The sequence below is a fragment of the Equus caballus genome, chromosome 10 (assembly GCF_041296265.1).
Source record: "Equus caballus isolate H_3958 breed thoroughbred chromosome 10, TB-T2T, whole genome shotgun sequence".
NCBI classification, from domain to species: Eukaryota; Metazoa; Chordata; class Mammalia; order Perissodactyla; family Equidae; genus Equus; species Equus caballus.
In genome coordinates, this window is record NC_091693.1 from 24,138,635 (window position 1) to 24,165,952 (window position 27,318).

The 27,318-nt window shown below is 43.3% G+C and overlaps 1 long non-coding RNA gene across 1 annotated transcript; it reads left to right on the forward strand.

Moving 5' to 3' along the window:
- The first annotated feature begins 14,133 nt into the window (after nt 1-14,133).
- On the forward strand, nt 14,134-19,540 carry LOC138916042 (uncharacterized). Its single transcript, XR_011422675.1, has 4 exons — nt 14,134-14,264; nt 14,622-14,772; nt 16,308-16,417; nt 19,393-19,540. It is a non-coding gene; the product is annotated as an uncharacterized lncRNA (long non-coding RNA).
- Nucleotides 19,541-27,318: the final 7,778 nt, after the last annotated feature.

Sequence of the window (27,318 nt, forward strand, 5' to 3'; positions counted from 1 at the left end):
TGTTCTAGGTAAAGAAGCAACAGTCATCACTCAGTGAGAGAGGGGGATGTTTGTGGGTTGCACAGTGATGTTGACTGAAGCAGATGTCCTGTGAGATTGTTTGTGTCCCCCCGAGAGAGGGTCCCAGCCTGGCTGTGAGCCTCATGTCCATTCAGCACATCTGGGGCTCCTTTTTTTTCTTTCTCACTGGGAAGCAACCTGCCAGCCAGGTATTGGCATTTATCTCCTCTTCCTCGAGGGCCTCATGACTTCTTCTGGCTTTTGGAATATCTGCAGAGATGATGGGCGTGTCTTCCAGGCTTGGCTCATCTCTCCTGCCATCTGCAGCAGGGTTCTGAAAGGCCATGGGATGCCCACCCATCCAGGAACACCTTCAGGGGACCCTGATGTGAGGGAGAAATCACTTGGATCATGCTAAACCTTTAAAGTGGGAGTTCGCCTACTGCAGAGCCACCTGAGGTCATCCCTCTGCACTGCACTTGTCTTCACCCTCCTTCCCCCCTTCTTCTTGTCCTTTTGTGACCCTCCTGGCTCCTGCTCCCCATCACACACCCCTGGGCCCTCTCCCCCTCAGGCACTCCTCTGGGTGTTCTCATTGCTATGCAGCTTCCGCTGTGTCAGACTTGCTTCTGCTGTGTGTTCGCTCTACCAGCAACGGTGGCTCTAGCCGGCTGCTCAGCTTTATGTCCCCCACTCCATGCCCCCAAACTTCAGGGACTCATATCCTTCTCTCACGATACTCCAGCCCAGTGTCATGGAGGAACCAAGATGTTGTGAAATATAGGTTTTATTATTATTCAGGTATGGCGAGGCCACCAGATCGGGAGACTGCCACTGAAAACATGGTTTGTTATACTCACAGATTTTGGGGAGGCATTCTCTCTTCCTGGCTTTCAGTTGACTGCCTTCTTGCTGTGTCCTCACATGGCAGAAAGAGAGAGAGACAGACAGAGAGAGAGAGAAAATGATAGCAAATGTGAGCTCTGGTCTCCCTTCCTCTTCTTTTTTTTAAGGTTGGCCCTGAGTTAACAGCTGTTGCCAATCTTCCTCTTTTTTTTTTTCCCTGAGGCCCCAGTACATAGTTGCATATCCTAGTTATAAGTACTTCTAGTTCTGCTATGTGGGAAGCCACCACGGCACGGCTTGATGAGTGGTGCTAAGGCCACACCCAGGATTCACACTGGTGAACCCCAGGCCGCTGAAGTGGAGTGCTGGAACCTAACCACTCGGCCATGGGGCCAGCCCCTCTCTTCCTCTTCTTGTAAGGACACTAATCCCGCCCTCAGGACCTCATCCAGACCTAATCACCTCCAAAAAGCCCCACCTCCTAATTCCAGCACATTGGAGGTTAGGGCTGCAACACATGAATTTGGGGGCCATAAACATTCAGTCTATAACACCCTACAAGAAGGGAAGGCACAGTCTGCACTGCAAAGTACATTTCCAAGAATCCCACCTCTTTATGAACCTTTCACCTCAAGATGGGCGGTGGGGTAAATGTGCCACTTTTGGCTTCTGTGTGGCATGTTCCATGGGGATGTGTCTGAAGCCACTCTTTAGAACAGGTGGACATTTATCATCTGTTGGCTTCAATATTGGGACCTGAAGCAAAGTGCAGAGATAATGGGAAAATGCCTTCTATTTTAAAAACAGTTTTATTAGGGGCCTGGCCCTGTGGCCGAGTGGATAAGTTTGCGCTCTCCACTTCGGCGGCCCAGGGTTGGCCTGTTTGGATCCCGGGTGTGGACCCAGCACTGCCCATCAGGCCATGCTGAGGCGACATCCCAAGTGGAAGAACTAGAATAACTTCCAACTAGGATATACAACTATATACTGGGGCTTTCGGGAGAAAGAGAAAAACAAAAGAGGAAGGTTGGCAACAGATGTTAGCTCAGGGCCAATCTTCCTCACAAATCGATCAATCGATCAATCAGCTTTGTCGAGGTAGAACTGATATACAAAGGATATCACGTGTTTAAGGTGCACGATGTGATGACTTTGGACAGGTGTAAACACCCGTGATAGCACCACTACATTCGGGGTCACAGACGTCTCCAACACCCCCCACACTTCCTTCTTCCCTTTTAACACCTTTTATATCCTCCTTCGGGAAGGTTTTTGCACCCTTACAAAAAACAACTACCCATTCCTATGTAACTACATATAGGTTGGCTTTTTAAATTTTAATTAAAAAAATTTAATTGTGTTAAGATACACATACACGTAACACTCACAGTCTTAACCATTTTTAAGTGTACCGTTCAGTAGTGTTAAGAACATTCACAATGTTGTGCAACTAAATCCCCAGAACTTTTTTGTCTTGCAAAACTGAAACTCTGTCCCCATTAAATAACAACTCTCTCCCCATCCCCTGGCAACCACCATGCTGCTTTGTGCCTCTGAATTTGACCACCAGGTGCCTCATATAAGTGGAATCATACAGTATTTCTCTTTCATGTCTGGCTTATTTCACTTAGCATAATGTTCTCAAGGTCCATCCACATTGTAGCACGTGTCAGAACTTCCTTCCTTTTTAACGCTGGATAATATTCCATTGTTTGGATAGACCACATTTTGCTCATCTGTTCATCCATCGATGGACAGTTGGGTTACTTCCACCTCTTGGTTATTGTGAATAATGCTGCTATAAACACAAGTGTGCAAACTGTTTTAAAATCTTTTTAAATTGAATATATTTGACACAACATTGTGTAAATTTAGGTTGCATACCATGTTAATTTGATACAGTTATGTATCATAAGATGATTGCTACTGTAGCAATATTTAGTACCTCTATCGTATTACATAATTATCCTTTCCTTTTAGTGGTTTCAATAATTAAGTTCTAGTCTCTTAGCACATTTGATGATTAGAGTACAATATTATTGTCTATATTCACTATACTGTGCATTGGATCTCTAAGGCTTATTTACTGCATGTTGTAAGTCTGTTCCCTGAAACAATAAATTCTGTTTGAGACTCTGCTTTCAATTCTTATGGGCACAGACCCAGAAGTGGAATTGCCAATGCTTGTTTTTTGTTTATATTTTCTACTTTTTTATTTTGAAATAAATTTTGATTCACAGAAGAGTTGCAAAGATGGTACAGAGGGTTCCCACACACCCTCCACTCACCGTTTCCTGAGGTTAATATCTTACATAACCAGGGCTCTTGATTAAGACTGAGAGACCAGCATTCACACGTTAGAATTAAGTAAACTACAAACTGTATTTGAATTTCCCTTTTTTCCGCTGATGTCTTCTCTCCAACCCAGGATCCCACGTGACATTTAGTCTTCTCCTGTCTGTGACAGTTCCTCAGTCTTTCCTTATTTTTTACGACCTTGACGGGTCAGCAGAGCATTGGTTGGGGGTTTCGCGCAGCCTCCCTCAGTTTGCCTTTGTCAGATGTTTTTTCGTGATTGGACTGAGGTTGTGCCTTTGGGGGTAAGGACCAGAGAAATGATGTGCCCTTCTCGTCACTCTGGTGATTTTCCTTTGATGCTTTTTTAGTTTCTGGTGGTGTGATGGGGACCCAATGTACAGCACTACCCATAAGATTACAAATTGAGAGCAGAGATGTGATAGCAAAGGATGAGGAGCTACGAGAGAGTATAACAAGGGACCCACTTTATTTGATATGATGAGGAGGTATTTTGGAGGAAGTGATACAAGATGGTACCTGAAGAAGGAGAAGAAGCCACAGGGAGAGAGTTTCTGGTAGAAGTAACTGCATGTGCAAAGGCCCTGGGGCAGGGATAAGCTTTGGGTTGGAGACAAAAACTGTATGTGGGGAGTGGATGGAGTGAGCAAGGGAGCCGGTGTGCTAGAGGATGAGGCTGGGGAGGTGGGCAGGGCAGCTCGTGCAGGGTCCGAAATCCAGAGAAGGAATTTAGAGCTTATTTTCAAGAGAGCCTCTAGGGGCTTTTAGGCAACTCAGGGCATGGCAGTGAGGTTGTGAGTGGAGTTTGTCAAGAAACGCTGTGTGTGCCCAGATGCTGCAGATATGTTTAGCTGCAGCAGGTGTGACAAAAATTAAACCATGTTATTTATAGCATGACAGGCATGCTGTGATTGGCCACCAACCAAGAAAAAGACAGCATATCCTACGGGCTCCTGAAATCCCGTCTGAGCGATGCCGGACAGGTGTGCCTCACCTGGGCTGGCAGGAAAAGGAGCGTCAGGGATTTTCAAGTATATTTTTTCTCTCTTTCCTCTTTTTTTCTTTCTTTTGCTCTCATTTTTACATTCTATGTCTTTTGTAGGGGTGGGGTAAGGTGTGCCACACAATCCATGTTTCATAGGAAACTTGAAACCTTGCTCAGAAGCCTAAACACAGAGAAGTGAAAGTTGAGCCGATGTGGAGGAAAGGATGGGAACCCTGAGTCCCGCAACCTGATCCCCCTCATCCCCTGGCAGAATAATCTTTAAAAGGAGAGGCTCTGGAGCCAGACAGACAGCCCGGGTTCAGGTCTCAGATCTGCCACGTGCCAGCTTTGTGATCCTGTGACTTGGAATATCCATCGCCGAATATGGAGATAACTATCCTGACCTCAGAAGCTGCCATGAATTAGCAAATTCCTGCCTGTCCAAGGGCTTACATGGTGTGTGGCACCCAGTAAATGCTCAATATACGGTAGCTGTTATTATCATTATTTTGTTATTGAGGTGAAATTCACATAAACTAACCATTTTAAAGTGTGTGATTCAGTGGCATTTAGTACATTCACAGTGCTGAGCAACCGTCACCTCTATTTAGTACCAAAAAATTTTCCTCACCCCCAAAGGAAGCCCCATACCCATTAGCCATCACTCCGCACTCCCCTCCCCTCCAGCCCTGGGCAACCCCTGACCTACATTCTGTGTCTATGGATTTGCCTTTTCTGGACATTTCATGTAAGTGGAATCATACACTATGTGGCCTTTTGTGTCTGGCTCCTTTCACTGAGCATCATGTTTCGGGGTTCACCCACATTGTAGAACGTATCAGGGCTTCGTTCCTTTTTATGACTGAGTAACAGTCTATTGGATGACTACTCCGCATTTTGTTTCTCATTTTTATTCTTACTACAACAACAACCACTGTTACTATTATTGATACTGTTATTATTACATCTACTGGGGATGTTTGCAGAAGAGGATGGAAAAACAGCCTGGAGAAGGAAAGCAGGTGATCTTGGAGGAATGCAAATGCAAATTCAAATTCTGACTCCCTCACTGTATAGGTCTGCGACCCCGTGGAAAACACATCCTTGATCTGGCCTTGATTATTTAGCAGTTAAATGAAGCTAACAATCTTAACTGCAAAAGGTTATTTTTTATTTTCATTTTTAAATTGCGGTAAAAGGTGCAGAACATAAAATTTACCCTTTTAACCATTTTTAAGTGTGTGATTCAGTGGCATTGAATACATTCACGTGGTTGTGCAACCATCACCACCATCCGTGCACAGAACTTATTCACCTTCTAAAACTGAAACTCTGTCCCCATTAAATACTAACTCCCCAGGCCCCCACCCCCTTGAGCCGCAGCACCTACCATTTTTCTGGGACAATGGCTGCATTCCGTACCTTCATAGTGGTTGGGTATCTAATTGTTAAAACACAGTTACTAGTATATGTAAGATTTATGTATTTCATTTCATTGTATGCAGAATGAAACATAACAATGTTAGCAACTTACTTTTAAATGCACCCAAAACACCACAAATGGGATGACAGATAGCTACGCGGTAAAATAGAAAGAATGAAATGTTAATGGTTGAATCCAGGTGGGGTGTATACGGGTATTCACTGTAAAATTCTTTCAACTCTTCTGTATGTTTGAAACGTTTTCATAATAAAATGTTGGAGAAAAACTCAGCCTATAACAATCATCTCACCCACAGGTTTGTCTGTCAGTCTCTTCATTACAAAAAACCTCTTGGTGGCTGGCAGAAAGTGTGTGGGAAGAGAGGTTTTATTTAAGGAATCACCTTGGTATGCATAGTGGTGCAGAGCACATTTGTCATTTTTGGCTCTCCGCATAGGGACCCTTTTCCTGTTTAGGAAGAAGTTCCTGTCAATCTGAGCCTTCATGGGATGTCTTTTCTGCTTCCCTCTTTGGAAGTCAAGGTACCTGCTGTCCACACCCTTTGAGGTAACGATAGTGTGTTTCTGACATCCGTTCTGATACGTGCTTTTTCCCACACTGCCAAGCCATTCTGACATCAGCAGGGTGTCCTACAATTCAACCCAGTTCTGCCGCCATCTACCTGGAGACAGCATCAGATCCCACAGGTTAAGGGCTCAGTCCCACAAGACTCCCCCCACCTCCAACTTCAAGTCCAGCTTGTCACCTGTGCTTCTGAAGACCAGCGATAGATGGATGGGAGGTTCCCATGATTTCCTCCTCAGCTTTGGTTAATTTGCCAGAGTGCTCACAGAACTCAGAAAAACATTTTACTCACTAGATTACTGGTTTATTATAAAAGGGTATAACTCAGGGACAGCCAGATGGAAGAGGTGCAAAGGGCAAGGTATAGGGAAAGGGTGAGGAGCTTCCATGCCCTCTCCAGGTGACCCACTCTCCCAGTGTCTCCATGTGATCACCAACTGGGAAGCTCTCCGAACACAGCCCTTTGGGTTTTTATCAAGGCTTCATTACATGGGCGTGATTGATTCAATCACTGGGCTTTGGCGACTAATTCATCCTCCAGCTCCTTTCCCCACCAAGAGGTCAAGGGGTGAGACTGAAAATTCCAACCATCCAATCACGTGGTTGGCTCCACTGATAACCAGCCCCCATGCTTAGGAGCTTTCCAAAATTCACCTCTTTCACATAAACTCAGGTATGTTTGAAAGGGGTTTGTTATGAATATCAAGACAACTTTGGCCTCATAGAAAGAGATAGGAAGCCTTCTGTCTTCTTCAAGTTTTTGAAATAGTTTGAGAAGGATAGGTATTAAGTCTTCTTGAAATGTTTGGTAGAATTTGCCAGAGAAGCCATCTGGTCCTGGACTTTTGTTTTTTGGGAGGTTTTTGATCACTATTTCAATCTCTGTACTTGTAATTGGTCTGTTCAGATTCTCTATTTCTTCTTGATTCAGTTTTGGGAAGTTGTATGAGTTGAAGAATTTATGCGTTTCTTCTAGGTCATGCAATTTTTTGGCATGTAGCTTTTCATAGTATTCTCTTATAATTCTTTGTATTGCTGTGGTATGTGTTGTAATTTTTGGTTAATTTCCAAAATATATAAAGAACTCATACAACTCAACACCAAAGAAACAAATAACCAGATCAAAAAGTAGGCAGAGGATATGAACAGACATTTTTTGAAAGAAGATATACAGATGGCCAACAGGCACATGAAAAGATGTTCAATATCACTACTTATTAGGGAAATGCAATGCAAAACTACGATGAGATATCACCTCACACCCGTCAGGATGGCTATAATTAATGAGACGAGAAATAACAAATGTTGGAGAAGATGTGGAGAAAGGGGAATCCTCATACACTACTGGTGGGAGTGTAAACTGATGCAGACACTACGGAAAACAGTATGGAGATTTCTGAAAAAATTAAAAATAGAAATACCATATGTTCCAGCTATCCCCCTACTGGGTATTTAGACAAAGAACATGAAATCAACAATACAAAGAGACTTACGCACCCCTATGTTGGTTGTAGCATTATTCACAATAGCCAAGATGTGGAAACAAGTGTTCATCGACTGATTAAGGGATAAAGAAGATGTGGTAGATATATACAATGGAATACTGATGAGCCGTAAAAATAGACAAAATTTTCCCATTTGCAACAACATGGATGGCCCTTGAGGGTATGATTTTATGCAAAATAGGCCAGATAGAGAATGATAAACACCACATGATTTCACTCGTATATGGAAAATAATGACACATGAGGATAAAGAGAACAGATTAGTGGTTACCAGAGGGGAAGGGGGTGGGGGGTGGGTGAAAGGGGTAAAGGGGCACATATGTGTGGTGATGGATAAAAACTACACTATTACTGGTGAGCACGATATGATCTGTACAGAAACTGACATATAATAATGTTCACCTGAAATTACACAATGTTATAAGCCAATATATAAAAAAGACGCCCTTACAGCTCTTATCACTTGGTAAATTCCAAGGGTTTTGGGAGCTCTGTGACAGGAATGAGGATGAAGACCAAATATGCATTTCTTATTATAAATCACAACATCACAGGTAAAGAGTGTGCATGGGTCCTGGGCTCAGCCCATCACATAGTCCCACACGGTGGGAATTTCCTCTCGAGGCAGCTGAGGCAAAGATGCTTTGCCTTTTGTGTTTCTGCCCATTCTCAGATCCTGATTCTGTAGCCTTTCCTTAGAGCCCATGAGCTACCCAAACTCTTGGCAACACATCCGTTTTCTGCCAAAGCTAGCTGGTCATTTTCTGTTGCTTGCAAACCAAGACTGAACAGATACACTACAAATAGAACTACCATCACTCTTATTTTTACTAACCAAGCTTACTTATGGGCTCAATATGGGTAAACATTTTCAAGCGTTGGTCAATGTCTTAGTCCGTTCAGGCTGCTATAAAATACCATAGGTGAGGCAGTTTATGAAAACAGACATTTATTTCTCACCCTTCTGGAGGCTACAAGTCCAAGACCAAAGTGCCAGTAGATTCTGTGCCTGATGAGGGACTATTTTTCCTTCTGCCGTGTGAGGAAGCCAGGAAGAGGGACTTCATCAGAATTTGACCATGCTGGCACCCTGATCTCAGACTTCCAGCCTCCAGAACTGTGAGAAAAAATGTTTGTGGTTTACATTATCCAGTATATGGTGTTCTTGTTATAGCAGCCTGAACTGACTGAGACAGGAGTGGACGATGCTCTGCTGTGGGGCCGTCCTGCCCATTGCAGGATGCTTAGGCAGGAGTGGCTGATGCTCTGCTGTGGGGCTGTCCTGCCCATTGCAGGATGCTTAGACAGGAGTGGCTGATGCTCTGCTGTGGGGCTGTCCTGTACTTTGCAGGATGCTTAGACAGGAGTGGACGATGCTCTGCTGTGGGGCCGTCCTGTACTTTGCAGGATGCTTAGACAGGACTGGATGATGCTCTGCTGTGGGGCCGTCCTGTACTTTGCAGGATGCTTAGACAGGACTGGATGATGCTCTGCTGTGGGGCCGTCCTGCCCATTGCAGGATGCTTAGGCAGGAGTGGCTGATGCTCTGCTGTGGGGCTGTCCTGTACTTTGCAGGATGCTTAGACAGGAGTGGATGATTCTTTGCTGTGGAGCATGTCCTTCACATTGCAGGATGCTGAGCAGCATCCCTGGCCTCCCCTTGCTAGACGCCAGGAGTATCCCTCTCTCCCTTGAATTGTGGCAATCAAAAACGTCTCCAGACATTCCTGATGCCTGTATTTGGGCCTCTTCTATTGTCACTGCTGATTCCATGACTCTACAGTAATTACCAGTGGATTCCAGGGACTCTACTATCATTACCCAGCTGGTCCTGGGAGCTCCCGGTGCAATTATCCAGCTGGTTCCTAAGACTACACCATGATTCCCTAGCTGATTCTAGTGACTTTACATCCTTCAGTGACTCTACATAATTACGGGCCAGTTCCTAGGACCCTGCCATAATTGTCTGACCTTTTACAGAAATCCAATCATAATTACCCAATTTGTTTATTTTACTTGTTAAGTAGTACGTTATTGAAGCCTCCAGTTTTTCAGTCTTTCTTCTGGGTACCAGAGATATAGATGGCACTCTGATTCTATCTTGTCCTCAAAAAGCTTATAGGCTACTGGGAGGGGAGGAGAGAAGTTGAGGCATTGCATCACCCAGAAAAATGACATAGCCAGCACAGAACTCGGTGGGAGCACAGAGGAAGAACATCAGGACCTTCATGGACAGCTGTGTAGGTTGTGAACTGCGCAACTCTGGGGTCGCCATCCCACAAACTTACTTTTCAATAGAGCCCCCTGGAAACTTGAGTGGATTCCAGGGGTCAGCCAGTTTCAGGTCTAGAGCAGGAGGAAGGAGTCCTGACTCCTGGAAGGAAGAGGAAGACTTGCTGAGGATGTGTGAAGGCTGACGGGATGATGCATTCGCTGCTATGAGGAATGGCTCATCTTTCTTGTGGAGATTCTGGAGAAAGAATCACTGATTAAGGTGTGTTCCCTATGGGGTTGTGGGGAATCAGAATTGGCCATGCCAAAATGTGCCTCTTCGGTTTGATTATCATTTTTTTAATATAGACCATACTTTTTTCCCCCCAGCTTTATTGAGATATAATTGACACACAATATTGTGTAAATTTAAGGTGTACAATGTGTTGATTTGATACAGTTATATATTTAAGAACAAAAGGCTCTAAAAGAAACTTTGATTTTTCCCCAACTGCCTAAAAGAATTTAAGATAAAAGACCTGTCCCCAGGAGGATAACTCTGGGTATCCATAGATTGTAAGGGTCCTTGCTAAGCCCATTCTTATCCACCAAACATTTGCTTTTCCATTTCCATGTGAATTGTCTTCCTCCCCTTTGAAGTCCCAAACCACTACCCCAACACCCTCCTATGTCTTTAGCTGAAAATGGTATTTAAGGTGGAAGCTTGGCCATTCTAGCAAGTTACCCAGTTTTCCTGGGTTCCCCCGTGTATACATGTTATAAAGCTTTGTTTGTTTTTCTCCTGATAGCTGTCTCATGTCAATTTAATTCATAGACCAGCCAGAAGGACCCAGAAGGTAGAGGAATTCTCTTCCTCCCCTATGGGGTCATTCGTGTCCCTTCCCATCTCACTTAGGGTAATTTCAGTGACTAGCAGGGCCCTATATGATCTGTTGCCTCCATCCTTACCTCTTTGAATTAACCCCCCAATTCCCCTCTCCCCACCCCCACTCTGCACGAGCAACACTGTTCTCCCTGCGGATCTTTGAATGAGCCCCACACGCGCCCACTCCAGTCTTTTACTATCGCTGCCCCCTCTACTTGGAGCTGTGTTCCCCCAGCTGACAACTGACCAATTTCACCTGTCATTCTAATCATTGTTCAAATGCCACGTCCTCAGCTCCTTCCCTGACCTTATTAACACCTCAGCCTGTCCCGTCCCCTCAGGCATTCTGGATTCCCTGGACCTCCCCTCCACTTTCTCCTTTTGACAAATCACTCTCCTCCTTCTGGTAGACTATGAATTTACTTATGTCGGTGGAGTATAGTCTGTCTCCCTCCAGGGCAGGGATCCTTGTCTGCTTTGCTTCTTGATGGATCCCAAGATCCCCAAACAGTGCCTGGCACACAGTAGAGGATCATCAAATACTTATTGCACGAGAACATGAATTTGTCGGATGAAAAAGACATTTTGCCTTTAACCTAGACGGGAATTTCCCCACTGCAGCCACAAGAGGGAGCGCAAGACGCATGTTAAGTCTTTGCAACCCCAGGTGGGTGGTCTCTGCCCGTGATCTTCCAGGACCAGGGCCGGGTGACCCGGACCACAGGAGTCTCCACCTCCTCATTGGTACCGTGGGGATGGAAATCAGAAATGGGCTGCAGTGAAGAGCAAAGGGGACAATGTATGTGTTCGAAGGTGCCTTGAAAAGGTTACTGCACGGATGTTTCCAAACTCATCAAATGGTGTACATTATACACTTGGCGGTTTTTATATATATCACTTATACCTCAATACATCTGTTTGAAAATAAATAAAATAAACATTACATTAGGCAGCAATGAAAAGTCAATAGGCTAGCACAAGAAATGTGAACTTCCCACTATATCAACAAAATACGGAATATTAATCAAAGGAACTGACAAGGATGTCATCTCTTAAAGCAGTAACGTGCTTTAGAAAAAAATGACTGACCCTATACTTCCCTATTCGTAGAAAAAGAGTTATGCTTATAAAGTCATGCTCGTGGGGCCAGCCCGTTGGCGCAGCAGTTAGATTCACACGTGCCGCTTCAGCAGCCCGGGGTTCAGCGGTTCAGATCCCGGGTGCGGACATGGCACCGCTTGGCAAAAGCCGTGCTGTGGTAGGCGTCCCACGTATAAAATAGAGGAAGATCAGCATGGATGTTAGCTCAGGGCCAGTCTTCCTCAGCATAAAAAAAGAGGATTGGCAGCAGATGTTAGCTCAGGGCTAATCTTCCTCAAAAAAAAAAAAAAAAAGAATAGAAAGAAAGAAATTTAAAAAAATATGATTGTTACTGTTGCTGCTGTTGTTACATTTATATTCACAAAGCAGCACTAACAGAGAATCAACATTCTTTTCAAGAACATACGGAGCCTTTCTAAAAATTGACTTATTAATTCACCACGGAGACCTCAAAATATGCCACAGATTTACTGTAATACAAACCACATTCTCTGACTACGAAAATTGTATCAGAAATCAAAAAAAGACTGGAAAAATACATTTTAAAATGAAAAAGAAATTTTCTGCATAACTTATGAATTACAGAGTAAAAATAACACAGAAGTTACAAAATATTTAGAAATGAACAGAGAGTGGTTCATATCAAAACTTGTTAGATACAATGGAAGTTAAAGTGAAATTTTTATGACCTTAGACTTTTTTGGTAAAGAAAACATGAATTTTGGGACATTAATTGCTGAGCATGCAACTTGTGGAGCTAGAAATGAAAAAAGAAGTGAAAGAAAGAGAAGGAGAGAAAGAGAGAGAGGGAGGGAGAGACAGAGAGAAAGAAAGAAAGAAAAAGGAAGGGGGAAAGAAAGAAAGAAAAAGAAAGAAAGAAAGAAGAAAGAAAGAGAGAAAGAGAGAAAGAGAGAAAGAGAGAAAGAAAGAAAGAAAGAAGGAAGGAAAGAAGGAAGGAAGGCAGGAAGGAAGGAGGTGGGGGAGGGAAGGAAGAAAGGGGAAAAGAAAGGAGGGAGGGAGAAAGCCAGGTGCTCAAGACATACACCAAGGTACGTTATTATGATATCTCTGGAAAGCAGAGGAAAAAGAAGAAGAAAAATACATTCACGTTGCCATGCAACCATGACCACCATCAGCATCCAGAACTCTCTTCATCTTGCAAGACTGAAACTCTGTCCCCATCAAACAACAGCTGTCCCTTCCCCTCCTGTACTCAATGGCAACCACCATTCTACTTTCTGTCTGTGAATTTGTCTTCTCTAGGTACCTCATTACAAGTGGAATCATACAGTATTTGCCCTTTTGTGGCTGGCTTATTTCCCTTAGCATAAGGTCCTCAAGCTTCATCTGTGTTGGGGCATGTATCAGAATTTCCTTCCTTTTGAAGGCTGCATAATATTCCATTCTATGTATATGCCACATTCTGTTTATTTATTCATCTGTAGATGGACACTCCGGTTGCTTCCACTTCTTGGCCCTTGTGAACAACGCTGCTATAAAAATGAGTGTACAAATATCTATTCAAGACTCTGCTTTCAATTCTTCTGGCAATGTATTCGGAAGTGGAATTGCTGAATATGTGGCAATTCTGTGTAATCTTTTGAGGAACTGGCATACTGTTTTCCATGTCGACTGCATATTTTACATTCCTGTTCACCTGTGAACAAGTGTTGCAACTCCTCCATGTCTACACCAACAACTATTTTTTATTTTTTATAATAGGCAGTTTTTTTCCTCCCCAAAGCCCCAGTGCATAGTTGTGTATCCTAGTTGTAAGTCATTCTACTTCTTCTATATGGGATGCCGCCTCAGCATGGCTTAACGAGCAGTTCATAGGTCTACCCCCAGGATCCGAACCAGTGAACCCCAGGCTGCTGAAGCAGAGCGTGTGAATGTAACCACTCAGCCATGGCCAGCCGCTATAATACCCATCTTAATGAGTGTGAAGTGCTTTCTGTTCACTTTTTAAGACTGCTTTATTTTTATTTTATTTTATTTTTTTGAAGAAGATTAGCCCTGAGCTAACATCTGCTGCCAATCCTCCTCTTTTTGCTGAGGAAGACTGGACCTGAGCTAACATCCGTGCCCATCTTCCTCTAGTTTATATGTGGGATGCCTGCCACAGCATGGCTTGACAAGCGGTGCCATGTCTGCACCTGGGATCTGAACCAGTGAACCACAGGCCGCTGAAGCGGAACATGCAAACTTAACCGCTGTGCCACCGGCGTGGCCCCAACAGTAACAATCACGTTAATCATCAATATTTGAGCACTCACTAAGTGTCAGGCTCTGAATGAGCACTCAACATACTAACTCACTGGATGTTTACAACAGCTCTAAGAGCTAGGAACTGATGTGGGCTCGGTGAGTGGAGTCGTCGAAAGAAAGATTTCTTGGACTCTCAAGGTCTGGTAGTAGTGCTCTTTTATTCAGAGAATAGCTTGGGGACAGGACTCATGGGCAGTGAGAGCTGCAGTGTGTTGAGGGTTACAGCTAAATTTATAAGGCATAGGTATGTGAGTTATTTATTTACAAGACAGAGGAAAGATCATGAAAAATTGTTAAAATGGTATCAGTGTAGGTGGGGTCTGGTCATTGGGTGGTCCTATAACTTTGGATATGAATCAGATCAGATCAGGTCAGGACATCCTATGCCTCCCGGAGCATGATATAGATCGGCACGTAGGCCAGGACACCTTGGGCTTTTTTCCCTGGGGCAGCCTTGATCCTCATCAGGAACCATTGCTTTTTTTTATGTCACAGAGGGAGAATCAGAGGCACAAAGAGGTTGATTAACTTGCCCAAAGTTACAGAGCTTGTCACCGGCAGAGCCAGGATTCAGATGTGGAAAGACAGTCTCTGGAACTGTATCAAATGACAGTGCACTATATGCTTCCTTATCTTCCTACATCCTGTATGTATCTATTCATTCACCATCATTTGAAAATATTTATTGAGATTTACTATGTGCCAGGTACTGTTCCATGTACCTGCAGGGACACAATAGAAAACGTTGCCGAAAAAAATCTACGCTCTCCTAGGGATACATTCTATGGGGAGACAGACAGTAGAGAATACTAATAAGTAAAATACATAACACAGTTAATGATACATGCTAAAGAGGGGGAAAAATGCAGCAATAAGTAACATAAAATCTGGAAGGAGTGTAGCGATTTTAGGTAGGATGGCCTAGGAAGGTCTGGGTGAGAAGGGAACGTTGGAGCAAGACTGGAGGAGGGGAAAGGGTGAACCAGGTACATTTCTGGGGGAAGAACATTCCAGTCAGAAAGAATGGCAAGTGCGAAGGCCCTGAGGCAGATGCATGCTTGGTGTGTTTTAGGCATGACAAAGATGCCAGCGCGGCCAGAGCAGAGTGGGAGAGTGGGAGGAGATGCAATGAGAACAGTAGACCAAGAGCGGGGCAGAAGATCAGAGACCTGTAAATCTGATTGAGACAGGAAGTCCTTGAATGCTTTTGAGCACAGGAGTGACACAAATTGGAGAGTGTTTTTATTATCTTATTGGAAAATTGTATTTTATTATCAGCATGCTTATTCCGTGGAATTGGACTCATACTTTGGAGAGAGATTCTCTTTTTTCTTTTTTAGTTGAGACATAATTGACATTGAACATTGTGTAGGTTTAAGGTGTACAACATACTGATATGATACATTTATGTTGCAATGCCATTGTCATTGTAGCATTAGCTAACACCTCTATAATGTCACATAAATATAATTTCTTCTTGTGGCGGGAACAGTTGAGTCTCTTCCCAAGTTTAACCTTCATAATGCAACATTGTTGTCTATATTCACTATTCTGTGCATTAGATCTCCGGGTCCTATTTGTCGACTAGTTGCAAGTTTGTAAACAGCAAGTCTCCTGTCCCCACCCTCAGCCCCTGGTAACCGCCATTCTACTCTCTATTTCTGTGAGTCTGATGTTTTTAGATTCCACATACAAGTGAGATCATACAGCATTTGTCTTTGTCTGACTTATTTCGCTTAGCATAATGCCCTCAAGATCCATTCACATTGTCACAAATGTCAGGATTTCCTTCTTTCTCATGACTGAATAATGTTCTATTGTGTGTATACATATGGATATATAGGGATAAAGATATATATATATATATACACACACACGTATATATCCATATACATGGATATATATCTATACACAGATATTATATACACACAGATATATGTATATATCTATATACACAGTGTATATAGATGTATATATCTATATACACACAGATAAATAAGATGTGAGATACTCACATGTGTGTTGTATATATATAGCTCACATCTTCTTTACCCATTCATCGGTTGATGGACACTTAGGTTGTTTCCATATCTTGGTTATTGTGAATATTGCTGCAATGATCATGGGAGTACAGATATCGCTTCAGTAATCTGCTTTTGCTTCCTTTGGTTATGCACCCAGAAGTGGCATTACTGGATCATATGATAGTTCTATTTTTAGTCTTCTGAAGAATGAGATTCTGCACTTCGTGGAAGCACCAGTGCATGTGGAAATGAAGTCAACATGTTCAGGTGAGCTGCCTTTGGTCCTGTCTCTTGGCCATTCCCTGTGTGACTACCTAGGCATCATTCTTGTGCCACCATTCTGGTGGCTGGGCAGTAGGAGCAGGTGGTGCATGTCACAGACCTTTCCTCTCAAAGAACACAGACTGGGATCTCACTTGACAGCCTCCCCCTGGCTCTGGGGACTGCGGGTGCACTTCCTGTTCAGACTCAACTCTGACCTGAAGTTTCACTCTCAGACCCCGTTCTAGCTGTGTGCACAGGGACTGCTTCTCCCAGTGAAGAGCTCTCCTGTTCCTCTTCTCAGTGGAGGCTTCTGCCCAAAGCCACAGTCTTATCTTATCCAATAATTTCACAGGAGTCATAAAACAATCCCTAGGAATCAGCTCCTGGCTAGCTTTTTCTGATTGCCTTTTCGTCTTTTCAGTCATTCACTGCTTCATCTTTTGTAGGATCCACCTTTTTCCTTTGACAAAGCTCTGCTCTAAAGGGAACGATTTCCTAGAATGACAGCAATGTGTTGGGTAGTCGTTTTCTCTCATCTAGATCTGCCCAAACTCCGGAAACAGGCTTGGCTGGTGGCGTGGGTGGGCAGCCATCGCTAGTGCCTTGGTAGCCGTAGCTGTGTCCCCCCTCCCTTATCTGCCAGCCTTGGCCCCAATTTTCAGGAGAACTGTCATATTTAACAGGATGACCCTGCTGCTCTGTTGAGATTAGACTGAACAGGGGGAGTTTAGAAGTAAGAAGGGTGATCAGGAGGCTCCTGCCATTATCCAGGTGATGGCCGGCCGTGGTTCAGACCAGGGTGGTGCTAGTGGAGGCGGTGAGAAGAGATTGGAGTTCTGCAGTCTATCCCCCTTCTCTTCCCAGCAGTGGACTCCAATTACACATATGTTTGACCTTTTTACCATGTCTCATACATGTCTCATGCCCTTTTCTGAATATTTATCCTTTAGTCTCTCTGTGCATCTGTCTGGTTATTGTCTTCTGATCCTTGTTTCAATTGACTATTTCTTTCTTCAGCTGAGTCCAATTTGCTGTTGACCTCATCTGTTGAGTTCATCCCTTCAGCAACTACAGTTTTCAATCTCAGAATTTTTATTTATTCGTTTTCACATTTTCTGGGTTTTTGTTGAAAGTCTCCATCTTGCCATTTATTTGTTTGTATGTGGCAACTATAATTATTCAGAGTCCAATGTGGTCTATTTCCATTACATATTTTTTTCCTCTGGATTCTTTGGTCTAATCTTGACTGCATGATGCTTTGCTGTTTTTGATTGCGTGCCCAAAATTTTGTGTGATATTGTCTGGGATACTTTTCCATGCAATATGGTTGTGTCCCTCCAGAGAGGATTTAGTTTTGCTTCTGGCAGGCACCCTGTCTAGGTACTAGTCACCCTCATTTAAAGCCGGCTTTTTGCCCTCTGAGGTCTTGCTAATGTCCGGTCTAATTTTATCCCAGGATTTGGCCCTTCAGGGTTCCAGCGCAAAGCCTGGGGTGTTTCTGGGGTCCTTCATCCATGATGGACCCTTCTGCTCGATGCCTCTAATTTCACATTTTGTTTAATGAGACTGCCAAAGTTCCCTTCAGCTTTTCTGTCTCTCATCAGCTGCTGTGACTTCCAGAAGCAGCAAACCCTCACTGTAAAACCGCCCCACAATGATAAATTCCCCTTGCTTGGCTTCCTTCCCCTTTAGCGTCTTGGAGCCGTAGATTCTGTCTGCTTTGGAAGCTCTCCAAGGCCCACAAACAGATGTTCTTTATTTTTTGTTCATTTTTTTTTTTTAACAGTGGGTAGTTCAGTCTAAAACAACCTAGTCAGACAGTTCTGGGAACCAAACCTCCATTCGAATTTCTTTGGAGGCTCCTATCCATGTCTTAATATCCATGCATTTATTTAAATACCTACTGTCACCATCCTACTCCAAGCAACTTGTCTATCTCCTGGAAGACAGGAGCTCCCTAACTGGTCAGTCCACACAGTTTTTGTTTTCTTTAATAAATACAAAACGTAAATTTATTTTATGATATTATTGCTAAATGCAATACAGCAATAGCAGGTGAGAACATAGGATCTACCCAGGTTGAAATCCAGCTCCACATCTTACGTGATGTACAATGATAATCAAATGAGTCAACCCTCTGCGCTTCAGTGTTCTCATCTATAAAATGAGTCTAATCATGGAAAAATCCTTTACAGAGCTATTGTGAGAATTAGGTAAACTATCTGTGTGGAGGACTCAGAACAATGTCTGGCACATAATAAGTGCTGAGCAAATATTAGTTTTATTGCCTCCTCTGATTCTGTCTCCATGAAGTGGTCATAACGATATATTTTAGACAAAAATCTGTTTATGCCAGGCTTATGTTTAAAAGTTTTCCCGTTATCTTAAAGATAAAATCCCAAATCTTTACTTGGCCTTTTAGAAAGCCCTACACATTCAATCCCCATTTAAGCTTCTCCTCTCTCTTTCCCCATCTCCACCTCTTCTGGAATTACCACAACTTTTTAGAACAGGCAAAATTACTTTCTGACTTGGGACTTTCATAAAAACTGTCTCTTTCGCCCAGATTCTCCCCAACTCTCCACTCCACTTTCCCATGTTGACAGATCATCAGTTCTCACAGCCCAATTTAAACTCAACATTATCAGGGTGGCCTTCTCTGAGGTCTGCACTCAGGGTCAAGTCCCTTTCTGACAAGGGATCAGAGCCGTTTTCTTCCTTAAAGCATTCACTACGTGGCAGCTATGACTTACAGTGCACCAGCATTTCATGGTTTCTCTTATACAGTGAAACATCATCACTGGATGCAACTGCCCCACCAGGCACTGTATTACCAGCCTTTCTTGCACCCAGCTGTAGACTCCTGACTAATCCTCAACATTGGAGCAGACATGATATGTGGCACTTCAGTATTTCTTTTTTAAAGAAATGGATGTGTCATTTTCGCTCTCTCTTTCTGTCCCCCTCTCTGGTACCAGGGTACTCCAAGGTCTTAGGAGATGCTGGAGCCAAAAGTTGGAAGAATCCTGGGAGCATGAGTCACCCCATGGAGGAACTCCAGTTGCTAACCTGGGACACCCGTACTGGTGTGACCTGAGTGAGAAATAAACATTCCATTGTGATAAACTATTGATATTTTGATGTTGATTTGTTTTAAAAAATCTGGTGTTTCTACAGCTTCCATACATACATACATACACTGCAATTATATAAATTTGTGAACTATTTGATATGTCTTCCTCATTGGACTATGAGCTCACTGATTTTGTATCTTAAATATTTGGCACAGACCCAGGACCTTAATAGGTGCCCAATAAATGTATATTGGTTGAACAACAACAACAACAAAAAAGAAAATTCACCAAGTCACATTTATTAATGCTCCTTGGGAAGGTGACTTGCTTAAGGTCCCATATTCTACATGAGACAGGGCCAGTATTACAATATCATTCATGTCTGACTCCCAAGTCAGTGCTCAGAATCCCTCTCCACACCCTATGGCCAGCGTCACCAATCTGGATTTTGGTGTTTGGGTCAGAGATAATGTCCCAGTAGAGCATGAGTGTGGATGAGAAAGTGTAAGGGGAGGGGCTGGCCCAGTGGCGCAGCGGTTAAGTTCGCATGTTACGCTTCGGTGGCCCGGGGATCCCCCCTTGGGATCCCGGGTGCAGACATGGCATTGCTTGGCAAGCCATGCTGTGGTAGGCGTCCCACATATAAAGTAGAGGAAGATGGGCATGGATGTTAGCTCAGGGCCAGGCTTCCTCAGCAAAAAGAGGTGGATTGGCAGTAGTTACCTCAGGGCTAAGCTTCACTAAAAATAAAAAAACGAAAGTGTAAGAGGGACAGTCCCTTCTTGTACCCCTAGTCAAGCGGAGGACCAACTAGACCTTGTGAAGGGTGTTTCGGTAACACAGTTGGTACGAAAACCACAAAGTGGTTGGGACTATGTCTCTGAATGCCACATTCTGTACATCTTTCTGTTTGCAGGCCTGGGGCTGGAGTAGGCAGCATGGTGACTGTCATATCTGCTATTGGATATCCCTTGGCGAGTCCTGACATGGTGGAAGGGGACCTCTGGGCTGGGGGCCCAGGATGCTGGGAAGCCAGGTCTCTCCCTGGACCCGAGTCTTGGTTGGATTGATGCTATGGGACCTTAGTAATTCAAAGGAGAGCAGAGACTATGAAAGGAAGGCAGAGTTTAGACTCCAAAAGCACCTCAAAAATAATCCCATTAGTCCAGCCCTTCCTTACTCAACTTCAGCTTTCTGGAGGGAGTTGATTGTCTTGATCCAGGAAGATAGACCTTTGCATATTAGGGGAAAGACTTATCCTCCCGTGTCTAGATCTTGTGGCTCAGACTCAGCTCTAGAAGATAAATCTAGGTTTAAAATGCTCCATGCTTCTCTCAGAATCCATACTTAATTAAGCCTCTAAGCTCCTGGTTCAAGCCTGGGACGAGGAAGTCTGGTACTCATGTGCATTTCTTTCCCCTACTTATGTCACAATGGTAGTTAAATAATTTATAATTAGCTGTTGGGTTCTTTTGCCTCATTGCACTGGGAGCTCTGTTGAGGGCAAGGACTGTTTCTGTTTTGTTCACTCCTGTATCTCAAACACCAAGCACATGACAGGCAAGTGATAAATATTTCTTGGTTGGCTTCTGAAGAAAAGGAATTCACAAACTGACATTTTTGAAGTCTATAGGGGAAGCAACTTAGCTCAGGGTGCTGAGGCTGTGGAAGACAGGATCAGAGAAGGCATTCCCTCTGTCTGACCTCCCAGCCGGTGCACTGCACCTCTTTTGACATCTTAACCAAATTTCCACTATACACTGATTAGAGTGGTCAAAATCTAGGAAGCTGACAACACCAAAGGCTGGTGAGGATGTGGGGCAGCAGGAACTCTCACTCATTGTTGGCGGGAATGCAAAATGGCGCAGACCATTTGGGAGACAATTTGGTGGTTTCTTACAAAGCTAAACACAATCTTACCATATGACCTAGCAATTTAGTTTTTACCCAAAGGAATTGAAAACTTATGCTCACACAAAAAGACCTGCACTTGAATGTTTGTAGCAGATTTATTCATAATTGCCAAAAACTTGGAAGCAACTGAGATGTCTCTCAGTAAGGGAATGGATAAATAAAATGTTGTCTATCCAGACAATGGAATATTCTTTGATGCTAAAAAGGAATGAGTTAATAAGCCATGAAAATACGTGGAGGAAAGTTAAATGCATGTTACCAAGGGAAAGAAGCCAACATGAAAAGGCTACATACTGTATGATTCCAGCTCTGACATTCTGGAGAAGGCAACACTATGGAGACAGTAGAAAGATCTGTGGTTGACAGGGGCTAGTGGGGAGGGAGGGAAGACTAGGCAGAGAACAGAGGATGTTTAGGCAGTGAAACTACTCTGTATGATGCTGTGATGGTGTATATGTGTCATTACACATTTCTCCAAATCCATAAAATGTACAACATCAAGAGTGAGCTGTAAAGTAAACCATGGACCTTGAATATTTATGATGTGTCAATGCAGGTTCGTCAATGGTGACAAATGTCCCACTCTGGTAGGGGATGCGGATAATGGGGAAGGCTGTGCAGGTGTGGGGGCCATGGGAATATGGGAAATTTTTGTACCTTCCTCTTAATTTTTCTGTGAATGTAAAACTATTCTAAGAAATGACATCTATTAAAGAAAGAACCAAGTTACCCATGTGAACTTGGTGTTTGGGTTGTGGATAGTGATTGGGATGGGTAAGCAGGAGTTTGTGAAGTGGTTGAGACGTCGTCATGCTCTGAAACATCCCTCACCACAGACAAGGTCAGCAGTGAGAAGAACAGAGTTCAAGGAAAGGGGTTATTTCCCTTTTTGTGAGAAAATCAATGAGTAAACTGAAACATGCTTTGATTGAGTTTCCGGACATCACATCCCACATACCTGTCTGCCCCATTGCGTTCCTTGGTTCCACTGTTTGCATGGGCTGCCTCAGTCCCCCAACCCACTCATCCCTGGAGAGGCTCCCGTGGTGGAGGGAGTGCCCCTAATCTTGTGGACCAGGTCCTTCCCAAGACACAAGGCCTGGTTGAGTGAAAGGCGCTAGGATGCAGGTGATTCCAAGGGGACCTGAGACAATGAGGGAAATACAATGTCTGCCTCCCCACATCGGGCTCCCTTGCCCAGGCTTGCAGCCACAGCTTAGAGACTTAATCAAGTGTGGATTCTGTGAAATCAGGGGCATCTCATGTGGGTGTCTCTTCCAGTTCCCTGCCTTGGCCATTCAGGAATCTCCAGGTCAAGGTGAGATTCTGAGAGTTGAGAACGCATCCTCCAAGCATAAAATTTCCCTACTCCAGTTCTACCAATAAAGTCTTCATGATTCAATCAGCTTTTTCTTTAAGATGTCTTCTAGCTCACTCCCATGGTTGCAGGCAGCGTTCAGTTTCTCACAGGCTGTCAGACTGGAGGCCTCGGGTCCTCACTGGATGTTGGCCACAGGCCACCCTCAGTTCCTTGCCACATGGACCTTTCCAGATGGCAGCTTGCTTCATCAACACATACAAGCCAAGAAGGCAGGAGAGCGGGTCTGCTAGTGTGATGGAAGTCACAATGTTTTGTAGCCCAATCAAAGTGACATCCCATTGTGGTTGCCCTGTTCTGTTTGTTAGAAGCAAGTCACAGAATCCAGCTCACTCTCAAGGAGAAGTGATTACGTAGGACCTGGCGTGGACACCAGGAGGCAGGAATTATTGAGGGCTGTGATAGCTAATTTTATGTGTCAACTTGGCTGGTTCATGGTACCCAGATATTTGGTCAAACACTAGTCTAGATGTTGCTGTGAAGGTATCTTTTAGATGAGATCAATTTTAAAATTGGTAGACTTTGAGTAAAGCAAATTACCCTGCATAAGGTGGGTGGGCCTCATCCAATCAGTTGAAGGCCTTAAGATAAAACTGACTGAGGTGCCCCAAGGAAGAAGGAATTCTGCCTCCAGATTGCCTTTGGACTCGAGTGGCAACAACAGCTCTTCCCTGGATCTCCACCTATTGGCCTACCCAGAAGATTTTGGACCTGCCAGCATCCACAATCGTGTGAGCCAATTCCTTAGAATTTCATTCTCTCTCTGTCTGTCCGTCTCTCTCTCTATTGCTTTCTACACACACACACACACACACACACACACACACACACAAACACATGCGTGCACATCCTGTTGGTCCTGTTTCTTTGAAGAACCCTCACTAATTAACACAGGAGCTATGCCAGAAGCTATCTACACACTTGGGAAGTGGATCTAACAACAAGTAGCCCAGCATCTGCCCAGTGGTGAACGGAGAACTGGTGCTACTAGTCACAGAAAGTCAGGAAAGGAAGGCAGGGGAGACCCAGGGGCCAGAAAAGACAGTGAAAAACGTACTGAGAAAGACACAGGAAGGAGACAGATAAGCACTATGACAGCGGAGATAAGACCCTAAGTCATCATAGGACCTTGAACGGAGGCAGGAAGGAGGCCTCTTCCTGTGCTCGCAGGCTCATTACTCAGAGATGTGGACAGAAACCCCCCCGCTTGGCCCAGTCACCATCCCTGGTGTTCTCTAGAATATGGACCTGAGATGCTTCTCATAACTTCTATTTGACACGTTTATTCTATTTGAGGAGGAGGCAACCGAGGCAGCCCCCACCCCCAGCACAGAGAGAAGGGTGTCTTGACGATGAGCATCCTTGGGCTGATTTCTCCACGTGCTCTACGGATCTGCCCTTGTAGAGACTTTCAGATGCCACTGATTGATAGTGAACAATCTTCCTGTAAATGATCAGCTCCCAGTGACACTCTGGTCTTGTGATCCCATGAGAGCAGGCCCAGCCAGCCCCAGTCCCCTTTGGGGCTCAGACAGGCTATTCTAAGCTTTTGACTCAGGAGTGACCCAGGTGGTGATGTGCGAGGTGGGTTCTAGGTTCTTGGGGAGATGGTGACACAGAGAGACCCTTCAGACTCAGCGGGAGAGAAGCACACTGATAGACAGAGAGAGAGAGAAAAAAGGAGAAACAAACAGAATTTGCAAGAAGCCCAATAGTTATAGGGAGTGAGACTGAGACAGAAGAGAGAAAGAGTGACAGACAGAGATAGACACACTGACTGAAGGAGATCTCTGCTTATTTCAAGCACCAGGAGCATGTTTAGAGCTGTGCTGTCCATTGTGGCAGCCGCTCTGTGGCTGCTGAGTACTTGACATGAAGCCAGTCTCAACTGGGATGCATCACGTGTGTGAAACACACTGGATTTGGAAGACAGAGTATGACAAAAGAAATGTAAGCTATCTCATTGATCATTTTCTTATATTGAAAAGTTAACATTTTAAAATAGATTGGCTTCAATAAAACATACAATTAGTTTCACCAGTTTCTTTTGGCTTTTTTGGTGTGGAAACTAGGAAATTTAAGAACACATGTGTGCTTTTTGTATTTGTGGTTTTTATTGGATGGCACCGGTTTAGAGAATTAACCTGTCACTTTAACACCACACACTCTTTCTAAAGAAGACAGAAAGGAAAATGGGCATCGTCTCTAAAGTAGACTTAAGGAAATCTCAGGGGAGCATATGACCAAGAGGCATTCCTCAGAGATGTGGTGGGACCTATTCTCTCTGTCCCAGGAGGGAGGAGCTGACCCCCCACGCCTTGCTTGGCTGACTGTGCTGGACTGGCTTCCCATGCGCCTTGTGACCTTAACCACTGAAAAAGCCCACAGTTGCAGCGGTTTTCTGACCCCACCCTTTCATGTCGTTGGAACCTAATGAGTTTTGGACCCTGACTTCACGCTCACAGCGGGCAGAACAGAGAAGGCAAAAAATAACAAACTGGAAATAAGATAAAAGTATCCCAATTGGGGCTGGCTCTGTGGCCGAGTGGTTAAGTTCGCACGCTCCGCTGCAGGCGGCCCAGTGCTTCGTTGGTTCGAATCCTGGACGCGGACATGGCACTGCTCATCAAGCCACGCTGAGGCAGCATCCCACATGCCACAACTAGAAGGACCCACAACGAAGAATACACAACTATGTACCAGGGGGCTTTGGGGAGAAAAAGGAAAAATAAAATCTTTAAAAAAAAAATAAGTATCCCAATTGATGTATTCAGAAAAGAACAATAAAAATCCAAGGGAAAAAGCATAAGAGACTTGAGGAACATGGAGAAAAGTTCCTAGATCCGTCTAATTGGAGTCCTAGAAGCAAAGAAGAGAGGAAAGGAAGGAAAATTAATACTTAAAGACATGATGACATAGAAATTATCCAATGTTATATGATTTTAACTTTATTTGATTTTTAATTATCCAAGGTGATCCAGTTTTGGATCAGCCGTCAAATCACTGTTCCAGTAGCTCAGAGAAACCCAAGAAAATTACAAATAAAATTGTGTTTAGTGCTTAAAGTGAATTCATCCAAACTTTAAAGGAAAAATAATACCAATCTTATAAAAAATGTTTCTGAGAGAAAAAAGAAAGAGAATATATTTTATATCCCGTTTATTCATTTAGTTAGTTATTTTTATTGAGATATAATTGACATGTAACAATGTGTAAGTTTAAGGTGTGCAACATGTTGATTTGATACATTTATATATTGCAATATGATTACTACCATAGCATTAGCTGACACATCACATAACTGCCGTTTCTTTTTTGTGATGAGAACACTTAAGATCGAGCCTCAGCATCTTGAAGTTCATAATACAGTCTTGCTCTCTATAATCATTGTGCTGTGCATTAGCTCTCCAGGACTTATTCTTCTAATAACTGGAAGTTTGTATGCTCTGACAACATCTCCCCATCTCCCCCACCCCTCAGCCTCTGGCAACCACCATCCTCTTACCTGCTTCTATGAGTCTGACTTTTATAGATTCCATATAAGTGAGATCATACAGTATTTGGTTTTGTCTGTCTGACTTATTTCACTTAGCTTAATGCCCTCAAGCTCCACCCTTGTTGTTGCAAATGGCAGAATTTCCTTCTTTACTGTGGCTGAAAAACATTCTACTGTTTATGTACAACACATCTTCTTTATCCATTCATATGCTGACAGACACTTAAGTTGTTTCCACATCTTGGCTATTGTGAACGATGCTGCAATAATGAGTGTACAGTATCTCTTTGAGATCCTGATTTCATTTCCAATGAATATATACCCAGAAGTGGGGTTGCTGGACCCTATGGTAGTTCTACTTTTAACTTTCTGAGGAACGTCTATACTGTTTTCTATATCCCATTTTAGAAGGTTAGCAAATCATTGATTTCAAAACTTACCAGGATATTACAAGATAAAATATTACAAGCTGATCTTGTTAAAAAATCCTTAATAAAAATTCACAAATAAAATACAGTTATATAAAAATAATAATATTTTTCAACCAAGTGGAATTCATACTACATATACAGGATACTTTAACATTTAAAAATACATCAGTATAACTTTCCTCATTAACAAAGGAAAAAGAGATAAATCATACATCTTGACAGATGCAGAACAAATTTAACAAAATGAAATGGCCACTCATGGTAAACAAAACAAAACAGAACAAAACCACAGCAAAACAGAACAAAAAACACAAACTATAGTAAGATAGGAAATTTCTTAATCTGGTAAACAACATATAAATAACACTACAAAAACATTATATTAAAAGATGAAATCTTGATATGATCATTTATACACAACATTGTGTTAGTGATTCTAGGCAGTACAACAAAGCAAGAAAAAGGCATAAAAGATATAAACATTGGAAAAATAGTGATAAAAACTGTCATTGATCAGAGAACACCTTGTTGTGTACCTATAAAATTCAAAAGAATTTACAAGCTGTGAAAATTGATAAATGAATTTTGCAAGGCTGTTATATAGATCAACA